Source organism: Peromyscus leucopus, chromosome 17, assembly GCF_004664715.2.
Source record: "Peromyscus leucopus breed LL Stock chromosome 17, UCI_PerLeu_2.1, whole genome shotgun sequence".
Classification (NCBI taxonomy): domain Eukaryota; kingdom Metazoa; phylum Chordata; class Mammalia; order Rodentia; family Cricetidae; genus Peromyscus; species Peromyscus leucopus.
This window is the reverse complement of record NC_051077.1, coordinates 34352990-34377376: the sequence shown is the minus strand read 5'-3', so window position 1 is coordinate 34377376 and position 24387 is coordinate 34352990. Positions and strand designations below refer to the sequence as shown.

Below are 24387 nucleotides of genomic sequence, written 5' to 3'. Positions count from 1 at the left end.
GCCATATTTAATGCCACATCACAAGTGTGTGGTATGTTAAAGCAAAGACAAATAATAGAGGCTGGTATAGAAATTGCATAATAAAAGCCAGATGCCATGTGATCATCCATGACTGTAACCCCAATATTTGGGAGGCCAAGAAAGGAGAATAGACTGGCTTTCTAGGTAGCCTGAGATTAAAAAATGTGAGTGCCAGTCCAACTGAACTGTAATGTAAACCCTGTATTAAAACAACAACAAAGAAGAGGCAGAGAGGACGGACAGACAGACAGACAGACAGACACACACACACACACACACACACACACACACACACCAGACAAAGACAGAGAGACACAGAGACACAGAGAAATTACATATTAATTAGTAATCTGTAATGCACTTGCAGAACTTTTAGAGTAAAAATCTTTACCCAGGCACCTAGTAAAAACCATGTCTTTAATGTTGTGGCTCTGTTTCTTCCTTGGGATCATTAGCTACATTGGTCCATGAAGGCAGCGGGAGCAGAGGTAACAGGTTCAGATGGCTGTGGGAGATAGCCCTCCGGGAGACAGACTTTGGTGAATCAGCTCAACTTTATTCCAGAGTATAGGGGAATCATGTGGACAAACCCTAATTTGCATTAAGTGGCACACTCCTATCATATAGCTGGATTAGTGGAAGCTCCGCCCTACCAAATGGCTAGAGTACTTGCCCAATTATCATGCGGGTCATCAGGAGAAGAGCGTTTGCAGGGAACTTTGTCAAGAATCAACCTTGAGGTAAGTCAGACATATGGGCCTAGAGACATCCTCCAGATAAGGCTAGGTAGAGAGCAGGAAGCTTTTGCTTGAGGGATGAAGGTGGGGTGGGGTGGGGTGGGGTGGGGTGGGGTGGAATCCTCCATGCTGCTAAACTTATGGAAAGCTGCCAGTCTACCTCTGATCAGCAGGGCCTCCCAACACAAAGTTATTTTAAAAATCTCTCTTCAGACATTACCACCAGCCACATTTCTAAGTTTTTTTTTTTTTTTTAAAAAAAAAAACAAAGTTGTCAAATTTTATTTGGAATGTATACAGCATTATTAATAACTGCACTGTTTGGCAGGGAGGCATCATAATTAAAAATAATTTCTTAATGATTTCTGTCAAAAGACAGGTCCCGAATTAAGTATGGTTTCAATTTAAAAGTTGTGCCTGGCTTTACACAACTTCATTCCATTATTCCAGTTAAACAATTGCTCTCTCTTGGAAGACAGCCCCAGCTTTGGAGAGGGCAGAATGCAGGGTTGTTTGGCTACTGCTTGGATGGCGCTGCAGGCAGCACATTGCATCTGAGCTTCACAGTCGCTACCTCCAGCCTCTTTGCTCCGGAGTGCAATAGGCCATGGACTATAAAGCACTAAATGGCTGGGCCTTCACCATTTAGAGATCAGCCTTTCTCCCTGGGCAACGCTGAGGCCATCGAGATCAGCTGAAGGTTCGCCGGTATTTCTAAGCTTCCATCTCCAGGGAACCAGAAACAGGGAACCTTGTAAGAAAGGCCTGCGTGTGAGAAATGCCTTATCTTCAGTAGCCAAAACACAGACATGTGGGAGTTTTTACTTGGCTTCAAGACTTTAGGGTTTGCTACTGCCTCTCTTATTTCCCAATTGGCCCTGTTTTCACTGATCTCACTCTTCTTGGAAGCTAAAGGAAGGCTCTGGATGTAGCTCAGCTTGTGCAAGTCCCTAGATTTTCCCTCCCCTCCCCTCCCCCTCCCCTCCCCTCCCCTTTCCTCCCCTTCCCGAGCACATATACAAAGTTGGAGGAGTGATTGGGGGCACTCAAGTAATAACAGTAGATGGAAAGTAAGCCAGGATTGAGAGAAATACAACCAAGGTGAGGTAGGTGAATTCTTGCAGGGCAGTAACAACATTCTATTCTACTGATGTGTAATAGGAACTGTGAGAGGAGCTTCTCTGGAATTAGTGACCTTGCCTGTCACCAAAACAATCTTTGAGGAATAGTCTTGAAGTGAGACCCATCTGTATGCTATTGTAGTAGATAAGGAGGGTTGATGTGTGGTAAGCAACAGTCAGATGCAGGACAGAATTCAAAGGAATGGCAAACTGGGTTTGCTGAGGGAATGGATGTGAGATTTGAATGAAAGAGCACAGGATGACTTCAAATTATTTTGAGGAAATTAGTGAACATACATATATTTTGCAGAGCTATTACACACTATTATAAAGATGAACTGAGAGCTAAGTAATTTCAGCCTATAGAAATGTTTATAAAAGAGAAATTGGGGGTTACCATTATCCAATTTGCAGTAGAAATAACTACATAATTCCTTTAAGCTGTAAGATCCTTCAGTGCAGTTAAAGTGTGATTCAATTACTATAAAATCCATTGAGAAAGAATTACTTAGGAACATAAGTAAAATCTACTTGCTTTAAGCATTTTGGGAGAACACTCAAATGCATGCCCTCACCTACCATCTAAGGGACCCTCAATAGGCATCAGGTGCCATGCATAAATGTTGGCCTAAGGACAGGTTACAGATGACCTTGGTACAACTGATATTAATACCCATTTTCTCTGTTAAACACTCTGGGTTTTGACAGAAAATTAAATGCTTACTCTATTCTTAAATCTAAAAATGAGGCTTAAATTATTAACCAAAGATACATTAATGAGGATTTCAGTCTAAAACAGTAATTACAAAGAAAATATCTCATATTGCACAATCTTTTCTGACCCCACCCCTCAAAAAAGGCAAGAGTACAACAAAGTTCTTCATCATGTGTTCCATGTATTCCTCTGTATGGTTTTCACACTGGACCAGGTTCTGGGTATTCAGACATGGGTGTCCAGGACATTGTCTGCATCCATGATGCTTTGAGAATGTTCTCAAAATCACTGTTTTCAATCAGGTACCATTGTCTCTTCTGCAAGTAGATTTATTTCACTTAACATAAGGAAAAGACCGCTATTCCAAGCCTGGTAAATGCTTGCCTCTTGGAAACTCTATCTAAAGGACTTTCTTAAGTATCATGAAGGTTAGCTTACTGCACTTTGAATGGTAAAAGACAATAAGTAAATAAAACAAATAATAAATTAGCTACTATCACTCTCACTGTCTACAAAGTCTGCACCTTAGTGCTCAGTGACTGTTCTACTTCTTCTTTTAACTATCTTCCTATTTCCGATGATGCCTTTTTAAAAGAACCTCAAAATATCTTAGTGTACATTTTCTTGATGCTTTGTTCTGAGCTGTATTAATAATCTATGAAGGGCTCTCCGCCAGATCGCCGCCATCATGGACATGAGTCGCATGCAACCCATCAAGTTGGCTAGGGTAACTAAAGTGCTGGGCAGGACCGGCTCGCAGGGACAGTGCATACAGATGCGCGTGGAATTTATGAATGACACCAGCTGCTCTATCATCCGAAACGTCAAAGGCCCCGTTTGAGAGGGTGATGTGCTCACCCTATTGGAGTCAGAAAGTTAGGCTCAGAGGTTGCGCTGACCTTGCTGCTGGGTCCTGGATATCCAACACTTGGCCCATGATGACCTGCAACTATTAAATAAAGCATTTGTATTGTTTAAAAAAAATAATCTATGAAGGACAACTTTCCTTTGCTTAACAATTTACAAAAGAAGTAGAGTGATGCATGCTACCAAAGACAAGATAATCATATTGTTGTCTCCACTACTCATATTACATATAATATAGTCATTATTATCATCACCAATGGTTTTAATAGTCATATGTTATGGGAAATAAATGAATGATTCCTTTTGTTTGGCCCTAAAGAGCTTAAAATGTTCAAATAGTCATTGCTCATTATACTTGATTGATTCTTTAATGTAAGGGAATTTAAAATTATAATTAAGGCTTACAAAAGGTCTCATTTTTAGACAAGTAATATTACTTGACATTTTGTCTTTCAGCATGGGATTTGAGGGAGTTTATAAATATTACCTAGATAAACTTCATAAAACCCCTCTCAAGTTGTAGGTATAAAACTAATTCGCAGGTTGTTAATAAAGAAAAAAAAGTGTTCATCAAAATTAAATGATCTTCCTCTAGTCACAAATGACTCTTGTACTTGACTGTTGTCTTAGCCAGGGCTTCCATTGCTGTGATAAAACACCATGATCAGGAGCACCTTGGGGAGGAAAGGGTTTGCTTCAGCTTGCAAATCTCAGATTGTACCTGGTCACTGAGGGAAACTGGGGAAGGAACTCAAGGCAGGAACACAGTGGTAAGAGTAGGTGCAGAGGCCACAGGTGAATCCTGCTACTGGCTTGTTTCTAATGGCTTATTCAGTCTACTTTCTTATAGCATCCAAGACAGCCCTCTTCGAGCTGACGCAGATCATAAGTGAGATGGGCCCTCCCCCATCTACCATCAATCAAGAAAATCATTACAGGATTGCCCACAGGGCAGTCTGTTGGGGGCATTTTCTCAATTGAGATCCCCTCTTCCACAATGACTCTATCTTATGTCAAGTTGACATGAAATTTGCCAGCACAGCTATTTGGTGAATATTGCAGCGAAATTTGTCAAAATGCAATATCTTATGGCATGGCGTTTCTCTCACCATAAAAAAGCAAAGTAGACTGTATTCTAACAACTTCATGTTTCGGTTCAATTAGTAAGGCTAACAAAATTTAAAGCCCTTTCCTTTAATAATCATTAATGTATGATCATAGTATTTCTTCTACCTTTATAAAAGAAGGCACATAGGGAATAGGAGGGTCATTTAATTCTAAATTGTGGTCATTTAACAAAACTATGTTTTGATGTGAAGAAGGTCATTTTACTCTTAAGCTAATAAGAAACTGATACAATGTTGATTCTTATTTTCTATAATAAAGGTTCTAACATGCTATATAATCTTATTTTAATGACTAAATTTCATTCACAGTAAGAACCGAAAGATGCAGAAACTCTAGAATGAATCTGTTTCAAGTATTTTGAGATACATACATACATATATTAAGACATAAGCTCTAATTTAGTTCATTTCAAATATGGTTTGCATACTCAATTGTCTACAGAACAGAATATTCTTGTCTATCTTTAAAGGATTCTTTTTGACAATATGTCAACTCTGTCCAAATAAATTGCCTCTGTGTTATGTATGTCCCACAACACAAGTAGCAGAGGCTATGATTGCAATGGCGCCATTGACTGTGGAATTTCCTTTTTCCTTACACTTCCTAATGTTGTCCTATTTTTTCTACCTTTCCCTTCTTTCACTGCATCATCCTTTCTGTCTCCTCCTGATCTGGAAGACTCCTTCCTCTCTCCTACACCAAATTCCAGCACTTCCTCTACCTTTCTAAACCACCAAGAGCCTTCTAATTTCTTGGTACTTTGTGAATGCTCAGAGAATGACATAACTACATCATTGCTTTATGAAGAAACCTAAATGCAATCTGAACAGATTCTCCAGCAAAGTTTATGTCCATCCTGTCCAGTCTTGTTTCATTACCCAGCTCTTTCCTAGCCTCAGAATTCCCCAGAGGCATCACTTCTGCCAGCTCACTGAGAGTACATGATTCCCCAGGTGGCTTCACACTAGGTCATTTACATGTCCTTGTACAGGTTGGGTTCGTCTTTCTTAACCCCTCTTCCATGTTTTGAGACAAATGTGCAATATCAAAGCACAGAGACATTTCAAACACTCAGAAAGTTGAAGCGGAATCCCTGGGGACATAAATATTACCAAAGAAGTTGGGGGAATGAGGAGAATTTAGTTCACATCACAGGTGCTCAACATTCCCAAAGATGTCCTTATCATGTCTTCATGGAAATAAGAGAACATTATACTATAGGAAATAGGAATTATGGACATTGGCTGGTTGAATGAAGATGAGAGAAAAATAAAATACTCAGTGCATAATTATGTAATGTTTGCCTTACATGGGAAGTGATTTACATTTATAATAACTTTCTCATTTGGGGGAGGAGGGCATAAAATGTTATAGCATACTAGAACACATACTTTATGAGAAGTAGGGCCTTTCAGGAAAAAATAGGATCCCATTGAGGTGCTTCATCAGGAAGCAGATGAGGGGGTACAGGAGCTTAGAGGGGCTTGAAGTAACAAAGGGATTATTGGAGAGATTCCTAGTTTGCAGGGTAAATTGGAATCAAAGCTGGAGGTAAGCCAGGCCAATGTTGTATGCTTTTAAAGTATATGTAAATGAGTTTGTATTTCTGTATCAAGAAGGAGAACATTCAACTGCCAATGACCTTAAGAATGTTGGAACCTGCTTTGCTTCCAATAGCGGTACTGATCCAGCAGGTCTATATCAAGCAACAACTGAGAGGCTGTGTTGACTGCACTGAGCCACAAATGTTGAGAATAAGGCCTGCTTTAAGAGCTACCACATGAAATTTAAAAAAAAAAATGAGAGAGGGAACCTGATTGCTCCACTTGGAAAGGCTAGCTGATCACAAAGAGGAAAATAACACCATACACAAACACAGGATCATAGATCGTATAACAAAAATATCCTTTGTCGGATGACTTATGTCTTTATGCACAGGAATATGATATCTTGTGTAGTAATACATCCAAATATGGCATGAAAGTGGGTACAAGAAATCTCTGTAGTATATTTCACTGATGTGATGTCAGCATGGAAAAGCTCTGTGATGTCCAAGTGGAAGTGAAACAGAATACAATGTGGAAATCAGTGATCAAACTGGTATCTTCTGCCTTTTAGATGTGTATATTTTGAAAACTACAGTTATAAACAAAGTTTGTGGGGATCCTCAATGGACTTATGATTGGAGATTTCTCTATCATTAATATTCCCAAATGATTCACAGTTATGACTCTGAAAGCAAGGATTTCAATCCAGAAGTCTATCGCAAATCACCAGTCAGACTATTGCAGGGTAGATGAGATGCCTGACAGTGAAAGAGGCTATGCTTATAAATTATTTTCCTGGCTCTATGAAAACATAAAATTATAGAAAAGATTGAGGGGGCATATATGAAATATATGAAAGAATCCATCCATGAGAAAAACATAAAGAGAGAACTTTAAAAAAGGAGATGGTATTGTTACAAATTTTCTTTGCCCAGATGAAAGATGAGGTATTGCAGAGGAAGGCAAGCTCTGTCAAATCTCAGGGTTCCACACCTGAGAGACAAACCAAAGGATGACTTTCTATGAAGACATTTTTTAGACATATTTTTAAGTGTTTGTCATGACAACTTTTTGAAAGAAAGGGAAAAATAGAGAAATGATAAAAACTGTTTGAATGTTTCTTGTTATATATATTGCAAGGAATACACACACACACACACACACACACACACACACACATTTATTTCCTCTTAAAGAATTCACTAAGAGCTTCACAAAATTATTCTGTATCTCTTTAATGAATCCCCGAAGGACTTAAGAATGATTTTCTTCTATACTTGGGCTTGGCAGCTGTGGAATAGTGTCCCTCAGAAGTCCCCTTCAACTCTCCTGGGTTTCACTAGCTTTCCTCTATTGGGCCACCTGAGCATTTTCCTCATAACATAATCCTCTTCCCTTCAGATGCTTTTCCCAAAAGGCTAGATGCAAGGCTCAGGGTCATCTATGATTTACCTTGTATCCAAACTGTAATCTCTGTCCATACTTCTTCCCAAATATAACCACTTCTTCCTGCAGACACCAGTCTCAGGAGAGATAGGTCACCCTGTGCCTGGATGGCTGTCATCTCTCTCAGGTTTCCTATCACTGCTCTCTTTGCTACAAATGAACCATTGCATTTCATATTAAAGCAGTTTGCTCATTGTTATCTTATTCAAATTTTCCATGACAACAGTGACAAAATTCTTGATCAAAGTATTTGAAGCAAAGTTTTTAAACTAGGAAGACTTCTGAGGTTTTTGTAAAGGGGAATTGAGATACACACGTGGTTTAAAGGTATTTAAAAGATCCCATGAAAATTCTGTTTTCCTTCTCTATGTCTGAAGTATGATTCTCAGAGCAGCCATTCCTGGGTGGTAACACATTGATGCTAATATCTACTAATTCCCATGATTTCTGCCAGTCCAGCTCCAACAGAAATGGAAATCCTATTTCTGATAATTTCACACAAATCCCAGCATGTATCCACTAATCCTGCTTGATTTAATTCCACAGAAAAACAACTGTAACAAGAACAAAGACAACCCACAAAATGTTCAATGGAAGCCACATATATGCTTTTTAATCTAAGGAGTATCAATTTTTCCTCCTCATCACCATTGACTCAATTAAATAGATGGGATGCTTTCACAGCTTTCACACAGGAATGAAGAAAACATCCATGAAAGCCTTCTAGAGAGAATCTAACAAATATCAATTTTAATACATCCAACATACTCCTCAAAGGCTACAATGCTTCCTATTATCATGGACTTAATTAAGTACTACATGATTATTCACAGTTTTCCAATTTTAACTGAAAATCACTATGACCCTCCTCAAACCCAACCAACATCTGAGAAACCAAGCCTTGTTAGCAGAGCTAAGTGCAGGAACCAGATATATTGACCCCTGAACTCAAATTTTCCTTTTGTAGTTCTATGTGAGAATCCACTGGTTTTCAAGAACTTTCCATAACCTGCCTATGTACCATACAACTCCTTTATCTCTCTGCTAGTGTTTCATCACTGTGATGAAATGCTTGAGATGATGAAATGAAAATAAGAAAGATATGTAGTGACTCATGAATTAAGGGGTATCAGTCCATATTCACCTGGCCTTCTTGACTTGGATCTGTGATGCCAGATACTATGCAGGCAGCACATGGTAGAGAGGCTATTTATTTGAGGGTGTCCAGGAAAAAGAGACGGGAAGAGGAGGGGACAAAGTTTCAGTATCCCCTTCATGAACAAACCTCCATTCGACTAACTTTTTTTTTTTCAGTTAGAATACAACTGCTTCAGGTTCTACAACATTCCAATAGGAACATGGATTGAAAAAGAAGCCCTCAACCACTGGGCCCCTGGGGAAATATTTAAGATTCAAACTATAGCAACTTGAATTAGTCCCCAACAAGAATTAGATATAAACCAGACTTACTTTTTCTATATTCTGTGTATGGAAAAATAATATTGACTTTTATTTTTATCTTTGTGTCTTTTCTTCTATTTTTTTTTACTTCAATTAGTTCCTTCCTTTTATGTTTATTTTAACCTAAAATATGACAAGGTCCAATGCAAATTTTATTTTTCCAGTCACCTCAGTTGAGCCTATTTTCCAATACACAGATAAATCTGAAGCAATCAGAAGGAAGTTTGTATGGGTTTCCATCACATCCATTGTTCATCCACCTGCATTCTATCTGTGTGCTGTTTTCTTCTCTTGTTCTGAACAATCTAGCTCTTGGTGGAGGCCAAACCCTCCTTCTACAGACACAATTCAATCCTCCTTTACCCGTGGACACACCTTAGCAATTCTCAGGCCTTTTTCATTGGGGTTTCCCAATCTATTTTTTTTCTATTTTGTTATTTCTTTCTTATTTATTTGTTTGTTTCTTTGTTTGATTGTTTGTTACATCTATTTTGTTATTTCTTCCAATTTCCTTTTTTTCCTACCTATATAAAGAATTTACTAACACAGATATTTTATACTTTTTTTTCATTCTCTTCTCTACAATCGCAATAATATTCTTGGTCCTAATAAATAGGGGAAAAAAGATGGTCTTACTTATATTATCTTCATGGGTCTAAAAACATCAGGTTGAATATACTGGACGGTAGTAAGAAATAAGCCTAAGTAGGTTTCCTAGTTCTACTTTGACTATTGCAAGTCAAAATTTTGTGAATGACCAAAATATCAAGGTGATATCTCTTCTCTGTATCATTTAGGAACCTAAGTAAAATTAGAGTCTCTAATTTGGCACATATTCTATGACCCCTATACAAAATTGTGTCATAATCACCTGTAATTATGAAAGAACCTAACAGTTACAACTATCTGTAGGGAGTCTGTTAGCTCTACACAATTCAACCATCCACTACTGGGTCTGGGGTGTAAGTTCTTAACCATACTTCTTTCTCAAGGAGGCCTGTGGAATAATGTTGTGTGTCTATGAAGAAAATAAATCATCTAAATGGAGGTAAAACTCTCAGCAGGTTATTACTAAATACATGCTCTTCTCTGGTTCTATTCCAACACAGTCAAAACATGTCTCAACCTTTCTAGTTCATTTGCTCGGATTATCTATTGGAACTTTGTCTTGACAGCTTTTTCTCTTCTCCTATATCCAGTTAATGAAATATCAACCAAATGTCTGAAAGACTTGTATGTGCCGTGACTATCAGCACCATTCCTTCATGGAAAATTGAATAGCCTTATGACTGACATTGCTGGTCTATCAATCCTACCCCAATTTTACCCTCAATATACCATCCATGGTGATCCTGTCAAACTGAGTTCAGATCATACCACTTTTCTGCTTAAAGCTATTCAAGCACATCTGGTTTGGAATAGAGGCACCATTCTTCCACTGACCCATAGCATCACTGGGGGAAGGCCCAGTCTTCTGACAACTTCTTCTGCTCTCAGTCTCTTACTCACTCACAGGCCTTCTAGATTTATGTTTTTTGTTTGTTTGTTTGTTTGTTTGTTTGTTTGTTTGTTTTGTTTTTTTTTGTTGTTTTTTTTTTTTTCAGAGACAAGGTTTCTCTGTGTAGTTTTGGTGCCTGTCCTGGATCTTGCTCTGTAGACCAGGCTGGCCTCGAACTCACAGAGATTCACCTGGCTCTATCTCCCGAGTGCTGAGATAAAAGGCATGCACCACCACCACCCAGCTTATGTTTTGTTCTTAATAGACTGTGCACACCCCATTTACAGCCTCTGTGAATTCCTACTGTTTATTCATATGACTCATTCTCTCACTTTTACAATTTTCATCAAAAGTTGCCTTCCCAGTCAGTGTTTCTCTAGCTATCCCTTGAACTTGAAACTTCTCCCCAACTATTTTTATTATGCTCACCTGAATTATTTTCATACTAAAATGTATTGTACTCTAATATATTCCATATCCACATCTTTAACTGAAATCCTTGCACTGTGCCATTTTTTTCCACTTTGGCATTCACAGCACCAAGAGTGCCAGACAGTTTACATTTGTACTGAATGAATGAATTCATGAATGCATGAATTGAGGTACTGTAACTTAAAGTGATTTGTCCTTTCTCTGAACTTCTACAGCTATGGTTTGGAGCAACAAACACATAAACTTGCATATGCTGACATTTATATCTATTGAACCACTGTAAGAGTGTGTCATTTATGTGGAATTTGATCCTTTTACAATATTTACATAAGAAAATTACTTTGTTCACAAATTGATTGTAAAACTCATGACATGAAAGGAAGACACGAGCCTGTCATGTCACCTAAGCCCATTCAGAGGTGCAAAGGAAGCTGACTGCATCACTGAATAGGAAACCCAGCAAGTGTGTAACAGGGTTAGTGAATGATGGCTTGCTAAGGCCAAAGGGGCAGAGGAGGAGTAGCTATGTAGGCTGTAATCTAAGACTAGTAATGTTCAATAATTAATGCAAATGGGTGGCAGACAGTTAACATGGGGAGTCCTGACAGCATCATGCCATCCAGGGGAATGTGCTTGCCACTGACAAATTCAGCACTCCATCAGCCTGCCAGCTTCCTTTATTCCAGTCTTCCCATTTGTCAGGGCTGTATTTGGCAGATGCCAGACACTTTTCTGTTAATTTAAAAAAAAATGGAAACAATCTAAGCAATTGAGACAAACAACAGACCCAAGATAGATTGTGCTCTTTTCTCTATTACACAAATGTTCCCACTTGAATTGATTCTTACATGGCTAAAGGTTACACAAAACAATTCTGAAACAAAAGGTAAACTTAAGTAGGCTAATTTCCAATGGCCTCACTCTAGAATAATACATTTTTTTTGGGGGGGGCTGTGTAGATAGCTCAATGATTTCCAGCACCCACATGGGAGATCACAATTATTTGTAACTCCAGTCCTAGGGGATCTATCACCTTCTTCCAGCCTTCATGGACACTATGTGAATATGGTACATGAACATATGAATGTATATATATTCATATATATATACATATATATTCATATATATTTGAATATATATATATATTTACCTGAATATATATATTCAGGTAAATACTTATACACACAAAATAAAAACACATACATTCTTTAAAAATGTGTTAGAATATGCAGCTGAAGGAAAGCTGTGATCCAGAGACTCCAAGGCCTGCGGGCTTGAGCTACAATATGGTGGGTACACAGCAATGTGTGGGCTTGACCTGCAGCATGGTGGATTCCTGCCACAGTACACAGAGGCATCTCCAAGCTGTACAGTACGTGGCATGGTAGACATAGCTTTTGCTAATACAGACAAGGGAAAGAAAAATAGTTTCTGGGCTACAAGCTGCTTTAATGGAGAAGGTGCCAGCCCTCTGTCCAAGGAACAGCTTGTAATGGCACACAGATGAAGCCACGGAACACGTGGCTACATATAGATGAACAGAAATGGGCTGAATTTAGGTGTAAGAGCTAGTCAATAGTTAGCTGAGCTAATGGCCAAGCAGTTTTAGTTATATATAAGCCTCTGTGTGTTTACTTAGGTCAGAGTGGCTGTGGATTGGGCAGAACACACGAAAACTTCAGTACAAGAATAATATAATTTCAAGTGTAATTTTGTATTATTTCAGACTATACATATACACACACACACACAAAGTTTGATTTATTTATGTTGAATCAGGATACACAAGCTATTTCATCTATTTACTTATGCATGGCTTAAGAAACTGGTCAGGACACAAAGATATATATATATCTGTGATGACCTCTCTATACAGAACAGCATCTTGTGTTATATATATGTAATGGAGGAGTAGGTTAGAGATTTTGAGATAATAAGTAAGTAGGGAGCTGGAGAAATGACTCACCAGTTAAGAGAACTGGCTGCTGTTCTAGAGGACCCAGGTGAAATTTCCATCACCAAGATGGCAGTTCATATCTGTCTATAACTCTTGTTCCAGGGGATCAGAGAATACAAGATCAGGACAGAAGTTGTCCTCAGGTGCAAATCCACAGGCCAAGGTGGGAAAAGCTTCTGTGTTCCAAGGTGGCTGTTCAGTAAAGAAGCAGACATAGAATAGTTGAAAATTCTATTAAGGACAGGGAACAGAGGGAGACATAAAATGGAAAAAAAAACCATAGAGCCAGGTGATGGTGAAAGAGAACTGTGCTCTGAGTTGCTAGAAGAAATGCAGAGACACATTACAGAACGACTGACGATGCTCTAGCTTTTGAACTGAGTACTGGAGCTGGTCACATCACTGTTCCATTTATCTTACTATAGTGATCATCTGTACTGTGAACTGCAGCACTTTCACCTGACCCAAACATGGGGATGACACGGAAGATCGGTGTGATCTCTGATCAGGAAGAGCAAATATTTCATTGTTATGTAGAATACAAAGTTACTCCAAAAGGGAGTGATCAATTCACCTTCTAACTCATCTTTGGTAAAACATACACCATTACTCAATCTGCACCGGTTCCTAATTGTTTTGCTATGGCTTCAAATTGTCTGCGATTGTAGATTTTTTCACCCATCCTTTCCCCCTGTTAGAGAGATTATAATGGACATTTTTCCCCCCAGGTGATAACAGCACCAAGATGCTGTTCTGTACAGAGAGGTCATCACAGTATTACCCATCATTAACACGGCAACTCATTCTGAACAAGGACCCGTTTCCATGGCTATCAATGATCTCTTGTCATTTTATCACTTTTGTGTAGACCCCTGACTCCTGTTAATCTCTTACCTTGATGTTAATACTCAACCCAATTTCTGAGAGTGAATCACACACACACTAGTCTCAGGGCTGTGGAGTAGCTCTATTTCTGCAGAAATTATGGTGTCTGTCAGTCTCTGTGTTATTGGGTACCACCTTCAGATCAGCATTTCTAAAAATCAGGCTCATCGCACAATGTGCTATTCAACGCCATGATTATGTTCCTATTCTTTGCAAATCAAGTTCTCTTCAGGTTTTGTTAGCTGTAGAGGTTTCTATGTCTTTCTCCTTAGATGACTCTCCTCCTCCTCGCAGATCTAATCTGAAAACACGAATTTTCTGTCTTTGCCTCTCAATGTCTTTCCCTTCTATTATTGAACTTTACAATTGTATGACATAAGTCTGTCAAGAATATTGATATACAGCTTGTACAAAAAGATACTCACCATGAAAAACCCATTTATGTGCTGGAACACTCCTCCTAGATCAGATCTGTGGTGCCTGCATGGATAATGTTGATAGGAAACTTAACAAAATGCAATATTAAACTTTTCTGTAATATATGTAGGTCAACCAAAGATGTTCTCTATTATAAATATATAACCACATATTTAGATGGATGCCAGATAATGCTCAGGAAGATTATCTATTTTGACAATATCTTTAAAAAAAACTTACATAAAGAAGCATTGTAGGAAAGGTAACAGTAGAAACACCCCCATCAGTGTGTTCCATTTGGCTGTTAACCACCTGAGCGCCCAATTAAGGCCACTGCACTGTTTTTACTGCACTGTTTTCACACCAGTTCTCAAACAGGAAATCAGCACCTGTGACAGGTTCCTTGCCACCCAACCTTCCTCCACCCACAGCTCCTTTAACTCATGCTCTGAGGCATTCTGATTCAGCTCTGAGTCACTGAAGCAAAATCAGAACATCTGGGTAGAGTGTCACAACAGCAGAGCTTACATCAATGAGAAACCCCAGAGGCTTCCTGCAAACCCAGCTCCACATGTTACATCAGTAGCTGTGGCTGCAGGGCTGTGGATGCCCTGTATTAGCATCTAGATCCAATGACTTGTAAAACCTAGTTGGAATACTACAATGACACAGTATCCTTCTTAGCTGTGATCTTAACTGAGTCTCTGCACATGCACTGATGCCAGTTAAGAATGCAATTATACTCTATTTAAAAACTTTCTGTTATTGTACTGATCTCTAGTGGTTTCTCTCAGCTGGTACACAACTGGATTAGCAGTTTGAGTTATTTGGCATATGTCAGTGTAGTCGATTTTTAAAGATGGAGTTGACTTGGTGTGTAAAAACGTTTGCTATGCAGTCATGAGGCTATCAGTTTGAATCTTCAGCAAACTTGTAAAAATACCAGGCATGGAGCACTGCTCCTAGAATCTCAGAGCTAGGATGACAGAGACAGGATCCTTGGGGTTTGCTGATCAGCCAGTCTTGATGGATCATTGGTTCCAGATTTAATGAGAGATCCTGCCTCAAAAAAATAAGACGCAAAATAAGCAGGAAAAATGACAGAAGTTGACTTGTGGCTTCCATACGCATACATTTGCACCAACACACAAGTACTTGGCACTCACAGATTATTTACGATATACTTCAGTTGAATCTTTGGAAAGATTCTCAATATTGTCATGTTTGTTATTCCTCAATATTCCATAAGTATATAATTGAATCAGAAATCATATAATTATTTTCTTTTCTATCTTGTGCAAATAATTGGCCTGGGTAGAAAAATAAATTTTATCTTAGGTTTTGTTGATGTTGTTGATTTGCAGGCTGGTGAGGAAATTACATTCTTCTGATGTCTAGAATTCTAGTATTACCCCACTTATTTCTATTTACTTTTATATGAAGAGCAAGCATCCTAAGAATGATTTTTCCTTATTTTCTTAAATTTAGTGAGAATCTTTTGCTTATTTTGCACATTCAATATATAAATGTGTTTCCTGAATATTGATATTAAGAAACTAACCATCTAAGAGTTCTGTGGCAATAAAATTCCTAAAAATATTTTAATGATGTAATTTATAATTTATACTAAACTTATAAATTAACAATTAGTTAAATTATCCCAGAAAACTTTAAATTGTTGGAGATAATGTTTTAATTTGCTATATATGCTAAACAGAAGAAATGTCTTTAATCACTACGTGGTTAACATATATACTTTACAGAGATAATTTAGTAATTGATAATACTCGCACTAAATTAATTCTTTAGAAATAATTATTTAATTATTTTAATGATGGGAATGAAGTTACATTATATTTTGTGTTTATTCAGTGGACCTCCATCACCCATCCTTGAAATCTCACATATACTATTTTAAAGTGTGAAGCCAATGGTCTTGTAAATGCAGTGTGAATGTAGTTAATCAAGTATTTATTTGTACTAATTGTTGGTGTGGCCACTGCTCATGCAGTTTTTTAAATATTAACTCTTCTTGGAAATGTTTCTGGGAATGGGATGGAGAGGAATTCATTATCATCTCCTTTGGTTCCTCCCCTCTTCTTTGACCAAGCGACACCGCTAAGCTTTCTTATGGAAGAAGCTAAGTTAGTATCTTAAAAGCTAGAAACATTAGGTTGCTACTAAAGCACAATTACTATCTGTAATTTGTATGGACTACCAAGTTGAATGTGCTGATTATATTTGATTCTGCCTATCTTACTTTAAAGATTTATTTATTCATTTTATGTATGAGTGCTCTATCTGCATGTACACGTTTATTCCAGAAGAGGGCATCAAGTCCCACTATACATGGTTCTATGCCACCATGTGGTTGCTGGGAATTGAACTCAGGACCTCTGGAAGGGCAGTCAGTGCTCTTAACTGTTGAGCCATCTCACCAGCCCCCAACTTACTTTCTAAGTAAGTTCCTAGGAGATAGGAGTAATTTGAACCTTCACTTCATGCATGTATTTGCTACTACAACCATAACAACAGATGACTTCAGAGAATGGTGCCCCCTTGAAAGCTGTACATGACTATCTATGAATGGAGAACTGAAGACTGTGGTTGTTAGGTTCATTTGTAATTAAAAAAAGAAAAAAAAACATTTATTTCATGGTTCACATGTCCTTTATTTTTCTAAACCAGAAGTTATGTCTGAGAAATTAGCACATTTGTTTTATTTATTATATTAGTAAGATTTGATTTTTTTTATGACAAAGCAAATCATACCAAAGCATAAATTAATAGCTTTTCATATGCCTTAAAAGAAAATCATTGAGCTTGTGTAACACAAATACATTCAATCAGACCAGATCTATATCGAGCTACTAAAATACAATAGACCATAATATCGTATGTGTCCTCATTTCTGTCTGTAGACATTTTCTACAGTGTAGGAGAAAACAGAGCACTTAGAAATAAATCAGCTAATCTTAAGGCAACATTACTAATAGGAGTGAGACTGGGTGAAAATTCAACAGCCTTTAAAATAGCACATTCATTTTTAGAAGTTCAAAAATAAAAGTTAAGAAACACACTATTTGGCATGTTATTATCTTGAATTAATTTTCTAGTCATTATAGGTGTACTGTAACAGTTCCAATTGTGATGAATTTGTTTGGGATCCATGTAGTTGAGAGATTTATTTTTAGAAAAGTTTACCACTTTAAACTAATTAAACAGTTCTCTGGTTTTAATGAATTTACTGCCTTGAGTCACTGACTGTAAGTGTGTGAGGCCAGCAGAAGAAAGTTGTTCCATGGAGGGCTATGATAACTAACCCAGTGAGTCTTTTATGTTCTGACTTTGTATTTAATGTAGGAGTTCTCAACCTGTGGGTCATGACCCCTCTGGGTGGGTACAATGACTCTTTCACAGGGGTTGCAGATCATATATCCTACATATCACTGATATTTACATTATGATTCATAATGGTAGCAAAATTACACTTATAAAGTAGCATGAAATAATGTTATGGTTGGGGTTCACCACAACAGGAGGAACTGGATGAAAAGGTCACAGGATCAGGAAGGTTGAGAACTATTGATTTAATACCTTCTAGGAGAAAGATAGTTTTGAATGCTTTGATAAAATATCAAGGATACTTTACCTTCAATGATACTGTCTCTTGACAATCTTGTGCTTTTAAGATCAACCCCTGTAATGTCTCTATTACCCTGTTAACAAACATACTCTTAAATCCCAAATCTAAAAGGTATCATTGCAAACTATGTTCAGTGAATTTCCCCATAATTTGTTATAGTTCCTTGTGAGATAATTATATGTAGATATACTAGGTATAATGTGATACGATAATTTCTCAACTCAACAAGAGATCACTTCTCTCTCACTTCTAACTTCCTTGGTGCCTGTTTGTGAGAAAAGTGTTTTCCTGCTTGGTCTAACTGTTGGGAGTATTTGAGCATGATAAATCATATTTACTATCTCTTTTTGATTCTGTCTATTTCATTATGTTCATCTTTTAAATATTCAGTATGTATCTGGTTTATTCAATTTATGTTGACTTGATGGCCCCTATGAACACATCCTCTTTATTATTTTTCCTCAGGAGTCAGATAATTCTCACATTTATTATATAAAATGCAGTTTGCATCTTATTTATCCCCCAAACTGAACTTTCAGTACTATGAGAAAAATTAAATATTACCCTTCACACCATAGCTGATCTGTGTAATCTAACAGTTGACTAGCTTGGGAATGGTGTGGGAGCCCATTCTGGGGTTCCTTGTGGCTTTACCCAGCAGGTCCGAATAGAGGATGATCAGGACCACGGGCCTGAGTGCAGGTGTCTGAGATGGTCTGCACTTGGCTGTGCTGGGGGAGGAGGTCTTTTGCTCCACCCCTTGGCGTCTCTATAAAAACCCTGGGCCAGAGACAGTCGGGGCCTGTTGGAATAGGTCCCAGGCCCTCTCGAGGCTATCCTTTATTTTCTATCTGTTTATCTCCGCAAGATTCTCCGCTATAAATCCTTCTATCTAATATTTCCTGCTGCTCGCACTCAAGAAAACTCTGGGAAGCTGTGGGGGTGGTGGGTAAACGCCCCACAGAATGGCCACTAAATTATTAATAAAATGTTAAATCATGGGGTAGGAACAAAAAGATATATCTGGTTTCCATAAATGAAAAATGATTAGCAGCCAATTTTGCAAAACATATGCTATCTTGAACCTGATGAATAGGGTTTTTTTTTTTTTTAATATGTTGCTTTGTTGTTTTAGAGTAAAAGAACATTGGATGTTTTGACTAAATAGGAGAAAGGCACTATGTTAGAAAAAGAGATGGAAAATATTGAAGGGGTTATAAGAGAAAACCAAGGATTTGGAAGAGAAAAAAAAAACCTAGAAATCAGTATATAAACGTAGTCTTCATTTTATTTTGGTAAGAAAGAAATACAATTCTTGGTTGGTTAAAGATAGGGCACTTAGAATATGGTTTCTATCACATGATTCAGAGATAAAAGATTGCCCTGTGGTAGATTTTATTCTTTGAAAGCATCAATCCTAACCATGGGGTTAGGGTTGAAGCTTGAAGTGAAAAACTGTGTTTAGGGGCTAGACATACAGCTTCCTTGATTGTGTGTTTGAATAGGCTACAATAATCCCTGGGTGTGACGCTCAGCACCACATGATCCAGGTATAGAAGTATGGGTCTATATTCCCAGCACTATGGAGCTGGAAGAAGAAGTATCAAGAGCTCATGGTTATCCTCTGTTATACAGGCAATTTAAGGCCATTCTTGAATATGAGACTCTATCTCAAAAATTAGCTATTTGATTTGAATAAACAAATGGGAGAATATACTTAGAATCCATGTTAATTATTATTTAAAAAGTAGCTGAATGAAAACAGAAAAATCATTTTACAGGATTTTTTTTTCCTGTGGCTACATACATGGAAATAAATAGGTCTCCCAATCTGGCTGCGATTTACAATAGCTTTGTTTATCATGGATCCCAAGACAGGCTCAGTGCTCCACTAGGAGAAGGACCAAGACAACCTACACTCATGTAATTACAACCTGTTTCAGCCAAGTTCTACACAGTGAATTTAGCCAAAGGTGAAGTGAATAGGCTAAGGACAAAAGCAACTCGGGAAAATTTCCTAAGCCTATCACCCACAATAACCATGCAGGACCCATCGAATTCAATCAGCTATGCAGTTTGAAATGTGTGAAATGTCGTCTGCCAGAGAAGCTCATTAGACACAATATCTAGGCTTTTTTTTATTGGAGGTTGCTTGCCTAGTCAGGTTTTACCCAACACAGACAGACCAAGGAAAGCTGGAAAGGCTCCATGCAGCACAAACTATGCTGATTGCTAGGTTTCTCTAGAAAGAAGCCATCTTATGAATTTGGGCAGGGGGTAGTGGGGAATCTCCACACAGAAGTTCCCTGATGTCAAACAAGTATCAGGCTTGTATTTGGCCTTCTGGATCAAATGTATAAATACTCTGCTTCTATCATTTTGCCTAAGATTTTCATTACTTTTCTAGATATTCTTGATTTAAGCCTCCATAGGTTACTTGTCACTTAAAGAAAGACACATGAGAGGCCTGTGACCTGGCCATGCTTGCACCAACCTCACAAGTAGGAAGATAGACTCAAGTTTCGAGCTTTGCTCAAAATAATTGTTGGTCGCATCAAGCTCTGAGGCATTTGCAGACAGATTTCTTCCCCAAAATGTATCAATTTTGCAGGAACAAGGAACAGTGAGAAATGATAGTTGTATTTTCACAATATCAGGCCAATGGTTGGCATGTGACAAAATGCCCAAGCTATCAAAAGCTGTAGGTTCCAGGTCACTTACTGGAGAATAGAGATGTCAGCTTCATCATGCCAATACACTTTTTAATTTTATCTTCTTTTGAGTACATACTTTATTGGTTTCCTTCTACCAAATGAGTAACATAGTCTTACTATGCTGTGTCTCTTTCTGCAATGTCATGAACTTACCTTGACAGGTTTCCTATCTAATGTGCCTAAGTTACTTTTCTATCGCTGTGAAGAAACACCACGATGAAGGCAATTTATAGAAGAATGAGTTTAATTGAAAAATTGCAGTTATAGAGGCTTAGAGACCATGGCAGGAAGAATGGGATCAGGCAGGCAGGCATGATGCTTGAGCAGTAGCTGAGAGCTTACATCCTTATCTGCAAGTAGGAGGCAGAGAACAATAACTGGGAATGGTTTGGGCCTTTGAAACCTCAATGCCCATGCCCGGTGATGCACCTCTTTCAACAAAGTCACATCAACTAATCCTACCCAAACAGTCCCACCAGCTGGGGATCAAGTATTCAAACATAGGAACCTAGGGGGCCATTATCACTCATTCCACAGTGCACACATGTCAAATAGAACAATTATTTATTCTCAAGAGGACATTTGGATTTGTGATATCATGCAACTAACCGACTAGAATGACATTTCACAGAATCACTACTTTTCTGTCATCATGTGAATAAAATGGCATCTCTTTTTAAAAACCTTCTAATGTCATCTCCAAACTACAAACAAAAGGTATCTTTTCATATGTAATAGATGAAATGTAAGCGATGAAACCAACCATGGAACACGCACACTTTTCGATATTTTCAACTTGTGAATCTCAACTGCAAGCTATTTTTGAGCATCAACAAAGTCTTATAGTATGCCCTTTTGCATATAAAAACATATTTCTTTGCATATATTTTCCATGATATAGGAAGTCAGTAAATATATGTGAATGAATTATAAACATAAATGTTTCATTGTACATGAATCAGTATTACTCTGCTATCATTGTACATTTTCTTCCACTGTAATAACTCTTCGGACCAATGATTGCTTTGTCATATCATTTAAAACTGGAAAGTCAAGTAATTTTTTGCAAGTTAAGCATCTATAAGAAAGAAGCATTAGAGTAAAAACACAAACTCATACTTCTACCCCCACAGCACCTACTATGTATTCAACTTTCGTGGTTATGCTGGCTAGTTTTGACAGTATATCTATTACTATTACAAGGACTATCAAATGTATTATTTTTGATCCAGTTCTGTCATGTGAAGGTCACATTATCAGAAGGATGAGAAATGCCTAGCAGAGCTGCTGGAGATCCCGGCAGATGCTCATGCTTCTGCATGATTTGCAAAATGGGAAGATGTCTTTCTGCCCCATAGCTTCTGTTTTAGGAGATGATCACATTTCAGAAGTGAAATATAAAAAAAATCAAAGCATTTGACTGTAAAAAAACAATAAAGCTCAGTTTTATTGTGCTTTGCTCCCAATAAGTGACATTTGTAAATTAAAAAGATGTAAAAGAACATTGATCATTCTGCTAAAATATTTGTATGTCATCACACTTAGAGAACTTTTCAATATTATCTATGCTTGTTATGTGGTTTCTCTAGATTAATTATTTTAATGATTAGCATGTGTGTGTGTGTGTGTGTGTGTGTGTGTGTGTGTGTGTGTGTGTGTGTATAAGAGGTAAAGTAGAGGGTAATTTTCAGAATGTCAGTGCATTGAAAATAATGAAATATGACACATGTGCTTTGACAGATCACCGTATTTCAGTCTCCCACGTCCTCTGCTAATATTGAGCAAAATTTTAGGATAATAAAAACAGACTTCAGTTTTTAACAAAAGTGAAGTTCTTCTTGAAAGAAAATGAAACCTATTGCCTGTGAATGTATCTATATCTAAAAGTTATCATTTCAGGAATGCAGACGTTCCCATGTTCTTTCACAAACTCATTAGTTTAGCTTACTGCTGCTCCTGATTACACCTAAGCCCCTCGTCTTCGTTTTAGTAAATGGCGACAGTGATAAAATAGATAGTCTGCTTCGTCTAGTTTTCAGGTACTCTCTTCCTGCAGAATTTTGACACTGACTTAAACGATACTAGTGAAAGTCATTTAGAAGTTTCTCCTTGTAGATCAAAGCCAAAGTTATAAATCCATTGACTTGAGCTCTTTAAGATAGGCCAAGTCTCTGATTCTCAGCCCTGTTAGGCTCAATGTTCCCTTTTCTACCAAATAGTTTCATATGAAAACTCTAAAATTATATTCACAAAAATATAGCATCCTTATAACATTAGTTTCCATAACTTAATATAATACAGTAGTACATGGAGAAATGAAAGTAACATGCTATTATGATTGACAAATATGTATTTTAATATGTAAATATTCATGTGAAACTATAACAGAAAACATGTCATCCTTTATACAAATAGAACACCAGTGTAGAGCCACAGCTAAGTGTAATGTGATAAATGTATTAGAAATTTGAATAGAGTAAGCAGCATTACCAGTCATGATATAACTGTAAAATGGTGACTGATATTTAGTATAATTTTAAACAAACAGAATTCCATTTTTTATTACACAGACTTAGTCCTGAAATTTTTGCATATAATAAAATATAGTCAATAAAAAAAGAACATGTTTAACATTGAAGGGAGTTAGCATTTACAAACAAGATTTGTTTGCTGAAGGTATATACTAGAAAGTCCTAAACCCTTTCAACTCCCAGACTCAATGTCCTCTGTGTTCTCATATATTTAGTATTCCTGTCTTTTGCCCACTAGATGATTACAGAGCACCCAAACTCTGATACTAAGTATTGAATTCCTACAAAATTTCAAAACTCCCTAAGGGCATGGATGTTTCTTAGGAAAACCTGTGTCTAATTCAACATGTTCATTTTATGGATGAAAAGACTGACCGAAGTGTAAGAAATGTAAGTTACTTACAGAACTTTACATAACCAAGCTACATTACAAACTTACAATTTGAACCAAACTGAATGTTATTAAATGTCAACACAGAAACTCTATCTGATACAAGCAATGTCACATTGGAACTATGCTCCTGAGAACAATGGCTGTAGCCTAGCCAAGGGCACTGAGCACATATAAAGTAAGCTCCAGACATCTGGAAGGATTGATCTATTTCTTGAATACATAAAAACCAAATATGCACCCTATGTTTCAATTAATCTCATTTCTTTTCTTACTGTATCCTTAGTAAATCTTTTACCTCTTTTCCCCTAAGCCTTTCTGACTGACTGACAAAAATTCCCTCATTTGTCTGGCAAACATTTTCTTCTACATAGCATCCTAGCTTTTCTTCATTATTATTTACATAACTATTTTCCTGGTGCTTCCAGAATTTTATGTTCACTTACCCTATGACTGAACTTGTTTTCTTTTTCTGTAGTTTGGCCCATGTGTCTGTAAAGAATTTCATTTCACTGATTTTTAAGTATCCTGTTAGTTGCTAAATCCTAAAAGAGCTGCTACTCATTCTATGCATTAATGCCATGTTAGACACCCATGGCCATTCCACAAATAGCTGACTGATTTATATCAAATCAAGGAACAGGATCTCCCTAATTCTAATATTGGCTTAATAATACTATAAAAAACAATTCAGTGATACATACATTTTTCAGAGTCTTCAAGTACTATGGATTTCTAACAAGCTCTACTTTGCCATGCATCTTATGACAGCTGATTATTGAAGTTCCTGGATGTGCATCTACACTGTCCTGGTTGCTATGGGCCATCTCCAGGGAAAATTCCTGTAGCACTCTTCACAGTGGAAGCTGATAA

The 24387-nt window shown here is 37.4% G+C and overlaps 1 long non-coding RNA gene and 1 pseudogene across 1 annotated transcript in view; both read left to right on the top strand.

Moving 5' to 3' along the window:
• Nucleotides 1–24387, top strand: part of LOC114699819 — a 1576032-nt gene that overhangs the window by 1037371 nt on the left and 514274 nt on the right. The gene's annotated exons all lie outside the window — the stretch shown is intronic.
• LOC114699818 lies at nucleotides 1783–3570 on the top strand (annotated as a pseudogene).